The sequence below is a fragment of the Pseudophryne corroboree genome, chromosome 10 (assembly GCF_028390025.1).
Source record: "Pseudophryne corroboree isolate aPseCor3 chromosome 10, aPseCor3.hap2, whole genome shotgun sequence".
NCBI lineage: Eukaryota > Metazoa > Chordata > Amphibia > Anura > Myobatrachidae > Pseudophryne > Pseudophryne corroboree.
This window is the reverse complement of record NC_086453.1, coordinates 73,735,762-73,753,356: the sequence shown is the minus strand read 5'-3', so window position 1 is coordinate 73,753,356 and position 17,595 is coordinate 73,735,762. Positions and strand designations below refer to the sequence as shown.

The following is a 17,595-nucleotide window of genomic DNA, read 5'->3' as shown; positions in this document are numbered from 1 at the left end:
CAGGTATATTAAAGTCAAAGGGAAGTTGTATTTACATGCACATGAATATATATTGAAGAATCACCTTATTAGGGGATAGGGCTTACCCAAGCAAGCCCAACCAAAATAATCTCATAGCTTGGGTGGAGGCACATTTAGGGTAATAAATCAATAGATTAGTGTGGAAAGAGGGTTACATTTATGGAGGCACTGCTGAGATGCAATTGGTTCTGCCAGAAAAGTACAAATTAATGGTATTACAAGCCCTACACGATGGGCATGGACACTTGGGGTACGATAAAACCCAGTGATTGGTCTCTGAAAGATTATATTGGCCTTTCATGAATAAAGAAATAGCTCAATACTGTAAAACGTGTGGAAATTGTATAGTTCGAAAAAAATTGCCTGAGAAGTCCGCTCCGTTAGTGAACATTACCAGTACGGGTCCCATGGAATTAGTTTGTATCGACTTTCTGGCCCTTGAGGATCCTGGAGGACGACATAGTAATATATTGGTTGTAACCGACCACTTTACTCGATACGCACAGGCCTATGTGACCAGTAATCAAAGGGCAGTGACCGTAGCAAAGACTCTATGGGATAGGTTTTTCATACATTATGGCCTCCCAGCAAGGATACATTCTGATCAGGGACGGGATTTTGAGGGTCGACTAATTCGGGAACTGTGCAACTGCTGTGGTATCAAGAAATCCAGAACAACACCATACCATCCTCAGGGAGACCCTCAGCCTGAACGTTTCAACCGAACACTTTTAAATATGTTAGGTACATTGAGTCTTAAAAGAAAACCTTGTTGGAAACAATACATATCACACTTAGTGCATGCGTACAATTGCACGAAGAATGAAGCTACTGGATACACACCCTATTTACTAATGTTTGGGCGAGAAGCTCGATTACCCATAGACGTGAGCTTAAGAACACAGGTTAGCTCGTCATCTGGGACTTCACATAGTCAATATATCAAGCAATTACGACAGCAGCTGAACGAGGCATTTTAACTGGCTCAACGTGAAGCTAAGAAATTAGGGGAGCGGAACAAATTGCGGTATGATAGTCACGTAAAGGAACATCGATTACTTCCTGGGGATAAGGTACTAGTTAAACTTCTAGGATTACCCCGTCGTCAGAAATTAAATAACCGATGGAAGTCCAAACCTTACATTGTCGTAAAACAACTTAATGACCTTCCAGTATATCAGCTGATACCAGAGAATGAACAAGGGCCTTTAGTAACTTATCATCGGCACCATCTGTTGCCAATAGCCCAAGACATTAGGTGGGAAGAAACAGAAGAAGAAGTGAAGGAAGATAGCCAATTGGTAGTGCTACCAAAAGATGCTCCTTCCTATCTAGATGATGACAGGAGAGGAGGAGAGATGGATATGGAACTCGAAGAGCAATATGGTTCAGGGAGTTATTATAAAGACTCTAACCTTTTAGGACCTGTCAGCGAAATGGGTACTCCCGTGAATCCCCCAGAGCCGTCATTAAATAACCCTAATGATGAGTGGGGGAGGGGAGATAGTAGCATATTTTCTGAGAGTGGATGGGACCATTCTTGTGATCCTCCATTGGGAGAGAGTGTCATCGATGAGTATAATGTCGAGGAAGCCGCCCAGGCGGCCCTCCCAAGGCCCCAACGGATTCGTAGGCCCCCACAAATATTCACATATGATACGCTAGGGACCCCCACTGAAGTTCCGTTGGTATTACACCCCTATGCACTGATGCCTTGGCCTTATTTTAACCATGACTAGTAAGTTTGACTAATATAAAGTTATAGTTGTAATAGCTATGTTCATGTAATGGTGATCTCCACCTTCTATGAAGTTGGAATCCCCAGGGGGAGAGTGTAATCCATGGTTACTATTAGGGAGCTATATTAGTATATGTGTATGTGTAATGTTAATAAAGTTAATTTGTATGCTATAATACAGTGGAGGGGGAAGAAGCTGCTAGACTGTCCCCACGGCAGCATCAGCCGCATGCCATAGCCGGGGAGCAGGAGTCACGAGCAGTTAGAGAGGAGGTTATAAAAGGGGCTGCTGGTGCGGCAGTTGAGAAAGAGCCGGTAGCCTGTGAAACAGTGAGGAGCAGTGATGGAGGACAGGGGGATCTCTTACCAGTAAAGGAGGTGACCCCCGTCGAAATCAGTTCGGTGAAGTGTGGGAATCGCTGACACCTGGAGCTGCCGCAGTGGTAGACGCGTGGGTGAGGAGAGACTACAGTCCAGGATGGACAGCGCCTTACCTCTCTCTGCCAGCACTGATTGCATAGGAGGCCAGGAGAGTGAAAGTGTGGAGGGCTGGAGCACTGGTCAGGCAAGTCGATCCTCCAAATTCAGCGGCTGGTAGAAGTAGGGACAGCCTCCCTGAGGAATCGACGGGGCTAGGCTACAGCACAGACCCATAGACCCAAATTCGGTGTGGTATGACTGGGTGAGTGACCATCCCTCCGGAGCAGCCATTCAGCATAGAGTTGGGGGAGTGGCCTAGTCACAGAGGGAGCGCAGCAGCTGAGAAGTGGGGTCCAAGTAAACTCTCACTATGCACTATACAACCCCAGCTGCATGACATTTATCAATGTAGCTACACGAGTGGGACATATAACCTTAGCTACAGGCATTGCTTATAGCAGAATCAGTTATATAGCTGCTGAATTCAATTATACAGTATTATAAGATGAGGCCGATATTTAGTGAAAGGATTAAATACATTAATAGTAACCGTTATATAGCATATTGGCCGAGATACCATACAAGGGACTGCTGAAACCTTTGCTATACGTGACATACTGGACAATTGTAAGACATATTAAAGGTTACAGCTTCCCATATAGATACTACTGCATATGTTATTTATATCATCTGTTGGAGGCTGAATAGTACAGAAAAGGACATCTGCTGCAGTCACCAGTCTGTGAGAAACAATTTGGTTACTAGTTAGACAGAAGACTTTGTTACCTATGAAAAAAACTTCCCTTTGGATAGCTAGAAAGGAAACATAAGTAGCAGTCGCAGTCTAGCAGACACTGAATTCTACATAGCTGCAAGTCATAATTTATTGGACACAAAATGCTACAACAGTAAACAAAGGCTTCTATTATCTTTTCTGTACCAGAGAAAACTGATACTGCAAAGACCGTGCCGGAAATTATTAAGGGGAAGTATCTACAGATTATTCAGTTCACAGTTAGAGCAACATATGGGAATATCGGCCCCATGGACCCCATTAATATTCAGTAGAGACTACCTGATTTGCTATTTATAGCAGGAGTGCAACATTGTAATGAAAAGATATCCTTCCAGATACTACTATAACTCAAACTCAGGAACCCCAGGGCCCCAACGAGTGCACTAACAGGACAAGGGTACCCGGGTTATTTGTTGCCTAAGAGAAGGCGGAGAGTTTTTTTGTGTTGCATGCATTTATAATTGTATAGGCACACTAAGGCAAATAGTTTAGAAAGGGAAAAAGGAGTATATTAAGAAATATATTTATATATTCATATATGGCTATGTAATGTTATTAAATATTTATTACTGTGACATTAAAACTACTATACTTACCATTTTTCCTGGTGTTGCTGGAAGTCGTATGGAGAGAGCTGGAAAAGAGAACAGGTATATTAAAGTCAAAGGGAAGTTGTATTTACATGCACATGAATATATATTGAAGAATCACCTTATTAGGGGATAGGGCTTACCCAAGCAAGCCCAACCAAAATAATCTCATAGCTTGGGTGGAGGCACATTTAGGGTAATCAATCAATAGATTAGTGTGGAAAGAGGGTTACATTTATGACCTATCAAATGTAAATGATGCAACACAAAAAAACTCTCCGCCTTCTCTTAATCAACAAATAACCCGGGTACCCTTGTCCTGTTAGTGCACTCGTTGGGGCCCTGGGGTTCCTGAGTTAGAGTTATAGTAGTATCTGGAAGGATATCTTTTCATTACACTGTTGCACTCCTGCTATAAATAGCAAATCAGGTAGTCTCTACTGAATATTAATGGGGTCCATGGGGCCGATATTCCCATATGTTGCTCTAACTGTGGACTGAATAATCTGTAGATACTTCCCCTTAATAATTTCCGGCACGGTCTTTGCAGTATCAGTTTTCTCTGGTACAGAAAAGATAATACAAGCCTTTGTTTACTGTTGTAGCATTTTGTGTCCAATAAATTATGACTTGCAGCTATGTAGAATTCAGTGTCTGCTAGACTGCGACTGCTACTTATGTTTCCTTTCTAGCTATCCAAAGGGAAGTTTTTTTCATAGGTAACAAAGTCTTCTGTCTAACTAGTAACCAAATTGTTTCTCACAGACTGGTGACTGCAGCAGATGTCCTTTTCTGTACTATTCAGCCTCCAACAGATGATATAAATAACATATGCAGTAGTATCTATATGGGAAGCTGTAACCTTTAATATGTCTTACAATTGTCCAGTATGTCACGTATAGCAAAGGTTTCAGCAGTCCCTTGTATGGTATCTCGGCCAATATGCTATATAACGGTTACTATTAATGTATTTAATCCTTTCACTAAATATCGGCATCATCTTATAATACTGTATAATTGAATTCAGCAGCTATATAACTGATTCTGCTATAAGCAATGCCTGTAGCTAAGGTTATATGTCCCACTCCTGTAGCTACATTGATAAATGTCATGCAGCTGGGGTTGTATAGTGCATAGTGGGAGTTTACTTGGACCCCACTTCTCAGCTGCTGCGCTCCCTCTGTGACTAGGCCACTCCCCCAACTCTATGCTGAATGGCTGCTCCGGAGGGATGGTCACTCACCCAGTCATACCACACCGAATTTGGGTCTATGGGTCTGTGCTGTAGCCTAGCCCCGTCGATTCCTCAGGGAGGCTGTCCCTACTTCTACCAGCCGCTGAATTTGGAGGATCGACTTGCCTGACCAGTGCTCCAGCCCTCCACACTTTCACTCTCCTGGCCTCCTATGCAATCAGTGCTGGCAGAGAGAGGTAAGGCGCTGTCCATCCTGGACTGTAGTCTCTCCTCACCCATGCGTCTACCACCGCGGCAGCTCCAGGTGTCAGCGATTCCCACACTTCACCGAACTGATTTCGACGGGGGTCACCTCCTTTACTGGTAAGAGATCCCCCTGTCCTCCATCACTGCTCCTCACTGTTTCACAGGCTACCGGCTCTTTTCCAACTGCCGCACCAGCAGCCCCTTTTATAACCTCCTCTCTAACTGCTCGTGACTCCTGCTCCCCGGCTATGGCATGCGGCTGATGCTGCCGTGGGGACAGTCTAGCAGCTTCTTCCCCCTCCACTGTATTATAGCATACAAATTAACTTTATTAACATTACACATACACATATACTAATATAGCTCCCTAATAGTAACCATGGATTACACTATGTTACATCTGCGCTTGATTAGCCAACCTCCTGGAACCACCCAGGAACACATTTCTAATACACTTCTTTGTGCATACATCATCTGTACTGCAACCCTCATTGGGATGTATGTGCGGTGAAACTCAAGCACATGCACAGATAAAAAAACATTGCAAAAGAAAAAAATAAAACACATTGCTCTCCACAGGAAAATGAAAAACATGTTACAGTGAGTGGCACAAAAGTCATGAAGTTATGTGACCTTAATCCACCTGAATGATAATGTCTTTGGAGCACAGGTCTTTCAGAAGAAGATTTATTACACTATTCACACATAAAAACATTAAAACATACATGAAAACATAAAAAATATGCAGGAAAGGGACTCAAGGGAACAATGCAGATCACACGGAAGTCCATGTGATTCTCCCCAAATGCCGATGCTGCAGTGGGCTAGATGGTGATAAGCAGCAAGGACCCAGACAGGACAGCTCGGCACCACCGCAGAGAGCTTAAGCAAACCCTAGAGAACATTCCCACAGCTTTTAAAGTCCACCGTCTAGGCATAGAAGTCTGTGCAATGTGTTCCGGTGTTCACTGTTCTTAAAAAGGTGAATGTCGAAACGAGTTTATACACTTAATTTGAACCCTGTCCCTCTAGATATGGCTGATTACTAGGACTGCACCAGTAGCCGGGAGGTTGAAACTTGTTTAACCACTTAACTGACTATTTATTTCGCCAAAAACCGCTCCGAAATTGTCATTTTTTTTTAAATGAGTGATTTAGGGGAAGAACAGGAATTTAACCCTATCCCAAATGATTTTAGTTTAAGAAAAAAAAAAACAAAGGACCCCCCCCCCCCCCCGCCAAACATCGAAACATCGATCGGGAACATCGCGATCATCGGGAACATTGCAACCAGTGCAGTTTTCATTTTGAAAGCCGGGACAGCCTCCAGGTATACAGGGGGCGGGGGGGGGGGGGGGTCTGGGGGCAGCTAGGGAGGGTTAATTTACACTCCCCAGCAGCTGCCATTGTGTGCAGCTGCTGGAGGGGGGATCCTGCCGTGCTGACCGATCAGCAGTGATCGTCAGCATGGCAATCAGTGGGGGAGAGTGCAGGGAGGCAGAGGGATCTTCCGGTCCCTCTGACAGCAGCAGCGGAGGGAAGTTTCCCTTCCCCGCCACTGCTAACACTCTCTATCTGACTGGTCACATCGCATATTTGCGGCAATATCCCCGAAAGTTACCCGCAAATATTAGGGATCTACTGAATGTATGAAGGAGGGATCGCAGTAGGTATTTGAGACACCTGCAGCGATCCCTCCGTTGTCGCCCCCAGCCGCATCGTTTACTGGTTTCTATGAGGGATGCGATGCTGCCTGATTTACCAATATCCGGAATGTAAAGCATTCCCGGTATTATTCCCTGCAGCTACTGCCATTCAGCCCATTGTAGCCTATGGGCTACACATCGCATTGCTAGCCAGGCAGAGGGTTCCCCTGGAACCCTCCCCCGAAGTAACCTCTGTGTGTGTGTGGTCTGAGCTGACCATGCATGCGCAGAAGTCCCGGCATATACCACAGCACATTGGAGGGATGGGCTACTTTTGGAGCCCCTGTCTATGCCTGTGCTGCATTATACATTCAGGGAGGTAAGATCTCTCCCAGACAGCATTCAACATGCGATACATGATAAATGGGCCCCTAAGAGTTGGTCAGCTGCACTAAATCTAAATGACACTGGCCCTCATTCCGAGTTGTTCGCTCGTTATTTTTTTTTTCGCTACGGAGCGATTAGTCGCAAACTGCGCATGTGCAATCTTTGCAGTGCGGCTGCGCCAAGTAAATTTGCACAAAAGTTTGGTATTTTACTCACGGCCTAACAAAGTTTTTTTTATCGTTCTGCTGATCGTAGTGTGATTGACAGGAAGTGGGTGTTTCTGGGCGGAAACTGGCCGTTTTATGGGAGTGTGCAAAAAAACGCAGGCGTTTCGGGGAAAAACGCGGGAGTGGCTAGAGAAACGGGGGAGTGTGGACGAACGCTGGGTGTGTTTGTGAAGTCAAACCAGGAACGAAAAGGACTGAACTGATCGCAGTGTAGGAGTAAGTCTCGAGCTACTCAGAAACTGCAAAGAAATTTCTATTCGCAATTCTGCTAATCTTTCGTTCGCAATTCTGCAAAGCTAATATTCACTCCCAGAGGGCGGCAGCTTAGCGTGTGCAATGCTGCTAAAAGCAGCTAGCGAGCGAACAACTCGGAATGAGGGCCACTGTGTATAACAATCAACATGAGACCATACTGTACACAGAGGCAAAAGGGTGGGGGCATAGCAAGTCATTTAGTGAAGTGGTAGGGGAAGGTCACTGCTGTCAGCTTGCTGAGTGTGGGCTGGATGCTGTCAGTCATGTCTCAGGACAACGTGACTTTGAGGCTGAACCTTAGGGCACAAGTTCTTTTCCCTATCTCTGTAATTGTGGCAGGTGGGCGGCCGGGAAAGCAGGCAGATCGCTCTTGTGCAGTGCATTTAAACTGTCAGGTCTCGGCATTGCCGCTGGGTGAGTTGCGGTGGCCGGTAAGTGTCCTGATGTGATGTGCCCTCTCATGCAGGTAGCATCAACACACACTGCTGTTATGTTTTCCCGGCCGGTGGCGATTTTCCTGCTGGGATCAACGATGATCTGCTGCGCGGCATAGAAACAGCATGGAAGGGCAGGAGCAGGACCAGACCATGTGACAGTGTAATGGGTGTGGGGGAGGGGGGGGGGAAGAAGTTGACGGTGAGGCGCAACTAATTGTTTTATTCTTTCTTTACTTAATTGGCGGGCGGAGTGGACAATTTAAAAAGTAGTAATAAGCGCATTGGCCCCTGTTTTTTGTGCCCCTGTTCTTCGGGGCCCCTCTGAACTGTGGGGCCCTGTATAGTTGTCCCCTTTGTCCCCCCTTGTTGCCAGGCCTAGAGGTAGACATTGTCAAATAGAGGAGTGTGGGAAGGTGTTAGGGTCTCCTGCCCTGTGCTGCCACGTCGTCATGGCAACCGGGAGACAAGTGCTAGTGGAGTAACCTGAGCGCAGCTGATACTCCGGTTCGGGTCTTTTGCTGTGCAGTGGTTATAGGCTCTGTGCACGGCAGGGGATCCGGTGCTGGTTTTTGTGCTCACAGTCTGTGAGGTCTGAGTGGGGCGTGGACAGCACCTGCTTTATAAGGCCTCTTTTCAGGGTAAGCAGATGCTGCTGAATCTTTGTTGGTTAGTCAGTTCATGAAAGTTAGCCAGTACTGTGTAGCTTTGTATTTGTTTGTTGCTTACTGCAAATAGGCCTGGGGATTTGGTATTACACTCTGCCAATCCAGACCTAGCAGTAAGACTGGAGTCAGTCGTTTAGCTTGCTGGGGTTCTGTTACTACTCTGTGAACTTAGCAAGTTTGCGGCTGTATTCTAAGACTTGCCTGTCTAATCCTGTCTCACTGTGCTAGGTGTCAGGGGTCAGTTTAGTGGCAGTAAGCTAAAACCTGTGCACTGCAAGTGAGAATCAGGATTGTGGAAGACTCTCCTTGTGTCTATCATTCCATCTCTGACCAAGGAGTTTACTGCCACACCCGTTGGTAACCCTTTAGGGTTTTGCTGTTGCCCTTAGCAACAGCATTTCGGGTTCTCTACGTATTAAAACACAACATCTTGCTTTTTACATCTGAGCAGTTCTAATACAAGGGAGATACCCAGTTCCTTAGCCTCTGGGCTTCTCTGTTCACTTTGTGTGTATTTTGTTACCCTATCACCTTCTGTGTACGTTATGTCATATTCCCCAGTTTGTCTGTGAGTCCATTTGTTTTGCATAACAGTTCAAACACCAGTACATTCCTGCAGACACTGGAGTGCATAACAGTTCTGACACCAGTACTTTCCTGCAGGCACTGGTGTGCATAACATATTCAGCAGCCTAATACTCCTGTTGAAATTTTGTGGGAATATGGAGCATACCCCTCAAAATACGTTGCAACAGGTGGTCGATCAGGTGCAGGTCCTGACTCGACAATTTAATGATTTGTCCATTAAAATGCACACCTCCCAGGCTGCTGGCGGAGCTCCCGCAGCAGCAGCACCTGCAGGGGTTAAGGAGCCGAAAGTAAATCTCCCGGATCGTTTTTCTGGAGATCGCTTGCAGTTCTTTTGTTTCAAGGAGAGCTGCAAGCTATACTTCCGGCTTAGGCCTCAGTCTTCTGGGTCGGAGATTCAGCGGGTGGGCATAGCGATTTCCTTGCTACAAGGAGACCCACAGGTCTGGGCATATGGGTTGCAGCCTGACTGTCCGTCGCTTAAAAGTGTTGATGCTTTTTTTACGGCACTGGGCATGTTGTATGATGACCCTGACAAGACGGCCTCAGCCGAGGCTCAGATTTCGATCCTTAAGCAAGGGCGAAGGCCAGTTGAGGTTTACTGTACGGAGTTTCGGAGGTTGGCCCATGATACCCAGTGGAATGACCCAGCCCTGAGACACCAGTATCGAAGAGGTCTTTCTAACCAGATAAAGGACCAACTGGTACAATATCCCTTGCATGATAGCTTGGATCAGCTCATGCAGTTATCCATCCGGGTGGATAGACGGCTGAGAGAGCGTAGGCTTGAAAGGGAGACTGAGATTTCCTTCCTTCCCAAGGGAACCTCAGACTCTGAGGAATTTTCTGAGGAGCCTATGCAGATTGGGGCTACCCGCCTCTCCTCGCGTGAGAAGATGCGGAGGAGACAGCAGGGGTTGTGTTTGTACTGTGGGAATAAAGGTCATGTGGTAGTATCATGCCCAGAAAAGCCGGAAAACTTCAGGGCCTGAGGGTGATGGGAAATATCCTGTCAGGCCAGAAGTCAGAATTTCCCAAGAAGACTTTTATCATTCCGGTGACCTTGAAGATCCTCGGTCAAACTGTCAAGACTGAGGCCTTTGTGGACAGTGGGGCGACGGGGTTTTTATGGACCGCCAATTCGCCCTGAAACACTCTGTTCCCTTAGTACCCTTGGCATCGGAAATTGAGATTTGTGGGTTAAACGGGGAACCATTATCCCAAGGTAAAATTACCTCTTGCACTAGCCAGATTTCTTTGTTTATTGGAGCCACACACTCTGAAAAATTGTCCTTTTATGTGACTGTCTGTACTTTTGCCCCATTGGTGTTGGGGTTACCCTGGTTAAGGGCCCACAATCCTCAATTTGACTGGGTCTCTGGGGAGATTCTTAGTTGGGGTACTGATTGTTTCAGGAGTTGCTTGAGCCTTCCAGTCAGGCTCTCGCAGCTAAGTTTGCCAGGATTGCCAGGGTGTTATGCAGATTTTGCGGACGTGTTCTCAAAAAAAGTTGCAGAGGTACTACCTCCCCATCGCCCCTATGACTGTGCCATTGATTTGTTGCCAAATGCTAAGCTTCCCAAGAGCAGGTTGTACTCCCTGTCACGTCCTGAGACTCAGGCTATGGCAGAGTACATTCAGGAGAACTTGGCTAAGGGATTTATCAGACCTTCACAGTCTCCAGTTGGGTCGGGGTTCTTCTTCGTGGGTAAAAAGGACGGTTCGTTGCGACCCTGCATCGACTTCAGGGAATTGAACCGTATCACGATTAAAAACTCATACCCACTGCCTCTCATTTCGGTCTTGTTTGACCAGCTTCGTACTGCCACCATTTTTTCTAAGATTGACCTACGCGGTGCGTACAATCTAATCCGAATAAGAGAGGGGGATGAATGGAAGACTGCCTTTAATACCCACTCAGGGCATTATGAATATTTGGTGATGCCTTTTGGGCTCTGTAATGCCCCGGCAGTCTTCCAGGATTTCATGAATGATGTGCTCAGGGAATATTTGGATAGATTCTTAGTTGTATACTTAGATGACATCCTAATCTTCTCCCATTCCCTGGAGGAACATCGAAAGCATGTACGCTTAGTCCTCCAGAAACTCAGAGACCACCGGCTTGGGGCGAAGCTGGAGAAGTGCGAATTTGAAGTTCAGCAAATCGCATTTCTAGGATATATTATCTCCCCAGAAGGTTTCCAAATGGAGGGTTCCAAGGTACAGGCAGTCCTGGATTGGGTGCAGCCCACTAGTTTGAAGGCGCTTCAGCGTTTCCTGGGCTTTGCGAATTTTTATAGACGATTTATCGCTGGATTTTCGTCTATAGTGGCGCCCTTGGTGGCACTCACTAAGAAAGGGGCGGATGTTGCTCACTGGTCTTGTGAGGCTAAAGCGGCTTTTGCCCGTCTCAAAAGGGCATTTGTTTCGGCCAAGGTGCTGCGACACCCAGATCCAGAGCGTCCTTTTGTGGTGGAGGTGGATGCCTCTGAGATGGGTATTGGGGCAGTGCTTTCTCAGATGGGAGTGTCTGATAATCGCCTTCATCCCTGTGCTTACTTTTCCCGTAAATTTTCGCCTGCCGAGATGAATTATGACGTGGGTAACCGGGAATTGTTGGCTATTAAGGATGCACTCGAGGAGTGGAGACACTGGCTTGAGGGGGCTAAGTTTGTGGTCTCAATTCTCACTGACCATAAGAATCTGGCATATTTAGAGTCAGCGAAGCGTCTCAATGCCAGGCAGGCACGATGGGCTTTGTTTTTTGCTCGCTTTAATTTTTTGATAACATATTGCCCTGGGTCAAAAAACATCAAGGCTGATGCGCTCTCGCGGAGTTTTGCTCCAATCCAGGAGACCACCGAGGAGCCGTTGCCCATTGTTTCCCCATCATGTATTAAAGTGGGCATTACCCAGGACCTCTTATCATTAGTCCTTAGAGCACAGGAGCAGGCTCCTCCAGACCTTCCGGTAGGTCTTTTGTTTGTGCCTCCTAGGTTAAGACAGCGAGTGTTCCTGGAATTCCATGCCAAGAAGTCGGCAGGTCACCCGGGTATTGCCAGAACTCGGGAGTTGCTATCTAGGGCGGTGTGGTGGCCCTCGGTGGCTAAGGATGTGGATCAGTGGGTTCGGGCATGTGACATCTGTGCCCGAAATAAGACTCCTAGAGGGGTTCCTGTTGGCCCATTACATCCACTCTCTATCCCATCTAAGCCATGGACCCACATTTCAATGGATTTTGTGGTGGACTTGCCCAAATCCTCGGGGATGACAGCCATCTGGGTTGTCGTTGACAGGTTTTCGAAGATGGCGCACTTCGTTCCACTGGTTGGGCTGCCATCAGCCAGACGCCTGTCTGAATTATTTATGCTGCATGTTGTGCGTCTCCACGGGTTGCCACTTGATGTGGTCTCTGACCGCGGATCCCAGTTTGTGGCCAAATTCTGGAGGGCATTTGTTCCGATCTCCAGATTTCTGTCAGCTTGTCGTCAGGCTACCATCCGCAGTCTAATGGGCAGACTGAAAGGGTGAACCAGTCCTTGGAGCAGTTCCTCAGGTGTTATGTCTCCAAGTGTCAGACTGACTGGGTTGCTCATCTGTCCATGGCGGAGTTTGCCTATAACAACGCGGCTCACTCTGCTACAGGGATCTCTCCCTTCCTTTGTGTGTATGGGCATCATCCTAAGGCCAATTCTTTTGACCCCCTGGACTCCACGCCTGGTGGTTCCTCTGTGGTTTCGGTCCTTAGAGGTATTTGGCGGAAAGTGAAGAAAGCCCTTGTGTCTGTGTCATTAGTGACCAAAAGGGTTTTTGATAAGCGGAAAAGACCCTGCAGCTTCAAATTAGGAGACTTCGTCTGGTTGTCTACCAAGAATTTGAAGTTGAGACAGCCATCTCATAAGTTAGGCCCCCGGTTCATCGGCCCTTATAAGATCACCAGGGTTATCAATCCGGTGGCATTTCAGTTAGATCTGCCCCGTTCTTTGGGTATCAATAAAACATTTCATTGTTCCCTTTTAAAACGGGCGATTAGTAATCCTTCTTCCAGTGGAAGACCTTCCCCTCTTCTGATACGTGACCAGAGGGAGTTTGTTGTTGAAAGGATTCTTGACTCCAAGGTGGTTCGGGGTCGGCTGTCATTTTTGGTGCACTGGAAGGGGTATGGCCCGGAGGAGCGGTCGTGGGTGCGCAGTTGTGATCTTCATGCCCCCAGACTGATACGCTCTTTCTTCTCGCAGTTCCCCGATAAACCCGGTGGTAGGGGTTCTTTGACCCCTCGTCAGAGGGGGGGTACTGTTAGGGTCTCCTGCCCTGTGCTGCCACGTCGTCATGGCAACCGGGAGACAAGTGCTAGTGGAGTAACCTGAGCGCAGCTGATACTCCGGTTCGGGTCTTTTGCTGTGCAGTGGTTATAGGCTCTGTGCACGGCAGGGGATCCGGTGCTGGTTTTTGTGCTCACAGTCTGTGAGGTCTGAGTGGGGCGTGGACAGCACCTGCTTTATAAGGCCTCTTTTCAGGGTAAGCAGATGCTGCTGAATCTTTGTTGGTTAGTCAGTTCATGAAAGTTAGCCAGTACTGTGTAGCTTTGTATTTGTTTGTTGCTTACTGCAAATAGGCCTGGGGATTTGGTATTACACTCTGCCAATCCAGACCTAGCAGTAAGACTGGAGTCAGTCGTTTAGCTTGCTGGGGTTCTGTTACTACTCTGTGAACTTAGCAAGTTTGCGGCTGTATTCTAAGACTTGCCTGTCTAATCCTGTCTCACTGTGCTAGGTGTCAGGGGTCAGTTTAGTGGCAGTAAGCTAAAACCTGTGCACTGCAAGTGAGAATCAGGATTGTGGAAGACTCTCCTTGTGTCTATCATTCCATCTCTGACCAAGGAGTTTACTGCCACACCCGTTGGTAACCCTTTAGGGTTTTGCTGTTGCCCTTAGCAACAGCATTTCGGGTTCTCTACGTATTAAAACACAACATCTTGCTTTTTACATCTGAGCAGTTCTAATACAAGGGAGATACCCAGTTCCTTAGCCTCTGGGCTTCTCTGTTCACTTTGTGTGTATTTTGTTACCCTATCACCTTCTGTGTACGTTATGTCATATTCCCCAGTTTGTCTGTGAGTCCATTTGTTTTGCATAACAGTTCAAACACCAGTACATTCCTGCAGACACTGGAGTGCATAACAGTTCTGACACCAGTACTTTCCTGCAGGCACTGGTGTGCATAACAGAAGGGGACAGAGAGATAGTAAGTGTCTGGGAAATACAGAGAAAGCAGAGAGAGAGAGAGAGAGAGAGAGAGAGCCAGAGAGGGAAGAGAGTGAGAGAAGCAGAGAGAGAGAGAGAAGAGAGAGAAGAGAGGGAGGAGAGAGAGAGAGAGGAAAGTGAGAGGAGAGAGAGAAAGTTGCGCCTCACTGTCCACTTCTCCCTTCCCCCTGTTACACTGTCACCTGGTCTGGAGAGAGGGGGAGAGAGGAGAGAGAGAGGTGAGAGACAGAGAGGGAGGAGAGAGAAGAGAGACAGAGAGGGAGGAAAAAAGAAAACGAGAGGAGAGAGAGGGAGGAGAGAGACAGAGAGGGAGGATAGAGAGAGAAGAGTGAGAGGAGAGAGAGGCAGAGAGGGAGGAGAGAGAGAGAGTTGCACCTCACTGTCCACTTCTCCCCCCCTTACAGGGCCGGCTCGAGGCATGTTCGACTCGAGCGGCCGCGCAGGGCGCCACCCTTAAAGGGCGCCGCCATGTCGGAGCCTGGAGCCGGCCCTGATCTCCCCTGCTGTCCTCCTGCTGTGTGCGCTATGCGGCGCCGGCGTCTGATGTCAGACACCGGCACCGCACAGCGCGCACAGTCAGACAGCGGCGCGCACAGCAGCACTCCCCCTCCCTCGGCACAGCAGGTACTGGGGGGCCTGGGGGCATATGTGGCACTGTGGGGGGCATTTATCTGGCACTATGGGGGGGGGCACTTATCTGGCACTGTGGGGGCATTTATCTGTGCACTGTGAGGGGGCATTAATGTATCTGGCACTGTGGGGGCATTTCTGGCACTGTGGGGTCATGTATCTATCTGGGACTGTGGGGGCATATCTGGCACTGGGGGGGGGGCATTAATGTATCTGGCACTGTGGGGACATTTATCTGGCACTGTGGGGGCATTTATCTGTGCACTGTGAGGGGACATTAATGTATCTGGCACTGTGGGGGCATTTCTGGCACTATGGGGTCATGTATCTATCTGGGACTGTGGGGGCATATCTGGCACTGGGGGGGGCATTAATGTATCTGGCACTGTGGGGACATTTATCTGGCACTGTGAGGGCATTTATCTGTGCACTGTGAGGGGACATTAATGTATCTGGCACTGTGGGGGCATTTCTGGCACTATGGGGTCATGTATCTATCTGGGACTGTGGGGGCATATCTGGCACTGGGGGGGCATTAATGTATCTGGCACTGTGGGGACATTTATCTGGCACTGTGAGGGCATTTATCTGTGCACTGTGAGGGGACATTAATGTATCTGGCACTGTGGGGGCATTTCTGGCACTATGGGGTCATGTATCTATCTGGGACTGTGGGGGCATATCTAGCACTGTGGGGGGCATTTATATATCTGGCACTGTGGGGGGTATTTATGTATCTGGCACTGTGGGGGGCATTTATGTATCTGGCACTGTGGGGGGGCATTTATGTATCTGGCACTGTGGGGGGCATTTATGTATCTGGCACTGTGGGGGGGCATTTATATATCTGGCACTGTGGGGGGCATTTATATATCTGGCACTGTGGGGGGCATTTATGTATCTGGCACTGTGGGGGCAATTATGTTTCTCGCACTGCTGGGGGGGCATGTCATGTGCATTTGGCACTGCTGGGGGGGCATGTCATGTGCATTTGGCACTGCTGGGGGGGCATGTCATGTGCATTTGGCACTGCTGGGGGGCATGTCATGTGCATCTGGCACGGCTGGGGGGCATGTCTTGTCTAGCTGGCACGGCTGGGGGGCATATCATGTAGTGTTCCCATGTCTCAGTGCAATACCTGGCGCAAAGTGTCTAACGTGCTCTGCCTGGCGCAAAGTGTCTAACGTGCTCTGCCTGGCGCAAAGTGTCTAACGTGCTCTGCCTGGCGCAAAGTGTCTAACGTGCTCTGCCTGGCGCAAAGTGTCTAATGTGCTCTGCCTGGCGCAAAGTGTCTAACGTGCTCTGCCTGGCGCAAAGTGTCTAACGTGCTCTGCCTGGCGCAAAGTGTCTAACGTGCTCTGCCTGGCGCAAAGTGTCTAACGTGCTCTGCCTGGCACAAAGTGTCTTAACGTGCTCTACCTGTCGCAGTGTGTATAGGAGGTTCTACCTGGTGCAATGTGTATTAGCTGCACTACTGTGTGGTGTAATGCGAATTGCCACTATTATGTGGCCGCGCCCCTTCCCCACGAAGCAACGCCCGCCTTCGGCGCGCAAGGTCCATGATTTTGAACGGGGCAACAAGCATTACAGTATGTACATAATTTTTCCCTTCTAACTTAAATATGTGCCCTCCCAAATGCAAAATGTGCCCTCCCCGTGATCAGCACCCCTGCCCTAAAAAAATCCTAGAGTGAACACTATCATGTGTAGCTGGCACTGCTGGGGGGTATATCATGTCTATCTGGCACTGCTGGGGGGCATGTCGTGTAGCTGGCACTGCTGGGGGCATGTCATGTGTAGCTGGCACTGCTGCGGGGCATGTCATGTCTATCTGGCACTGCACTACTGTAGACATTATGTGTAGCTGGCACTATACTGGAGACATTGTGTGTAAGGAACACTACTGTAGCTGTTATGTGTAATGCTGCTAATTGTGTGCGTAGAGGGGGTGTGAAAATATATTTATTTATTTATAGTGTGATAATATGAAGTTGTGAGGCCCCGCCCACTTCTTCAGAGGCCACACCCACTTTTCCGGGAGTGCGCGGGCGCTTTTACATTTTCTCGCACAGGGTGCTAGTAGGCCTGGAGCCGGCCCTGCCCCCTTACACTGTCACCTGATCTTGAGAGAGGGAGAGAGAGGAGAGAGAGAGAGGAGAGAGACAGAGAGGGAGGATAGAGGAGAGAGACAGAGAGGGAGGAGAGAGAGAGAGAGAGAGAGAGAGAGGGAGGAAAAATGAGAGTGTGAGGAGAGAGATGGAGGAGAGAGACAGAGAGGGAGGATAGAGAGAGAAGAGTGAGAGTGGAGAGAGACAGAGAGGGAGGAGAGAGAGAGGAGAGATAGTTGCACCTCACTGTCCACTCCCCCCTGTTACACTGTCACCTGGTCTGGAGAGAGCGAGACAGAGAGATGGAGGAGAGAGACAGAGAGGGAGGAGAGTGAGATGAGAGAGAAAGAGGGTGGAGAGAGAGAGAAGAGAATGGGAGAGT

General features: G+C 48.2%; 1 protein-coding gene and 1 long non-coding RNA gene across 2 annotated transcripts in view; both read right to left on the bottom strand.

The window, feature by feature from the left end:
• The window catches only part of LOC134966050 (interferon-gamma-inducible GTPase 10-like), a 121,938-nt gene that overhangs the window by 36,402 nt on the left and 67,941 nt on the right, over nucleotides 1-17,595 (bottom strand).
• LOC134966053 (uncharacterized) lies at nucleotides 7-5,262 on the bottom strand. The gene is made up of 3 exons (XR_010188572.1): nucleotides 4,809-5,262; nucleotides 3,572-3,609; nucleotides 7-468 (listed from the first exon to the last, which is right to left on the bottom strand). It is a non-coding gene; the product is annotated as an uncharacterized LOC134966053 (long non-coding RNA).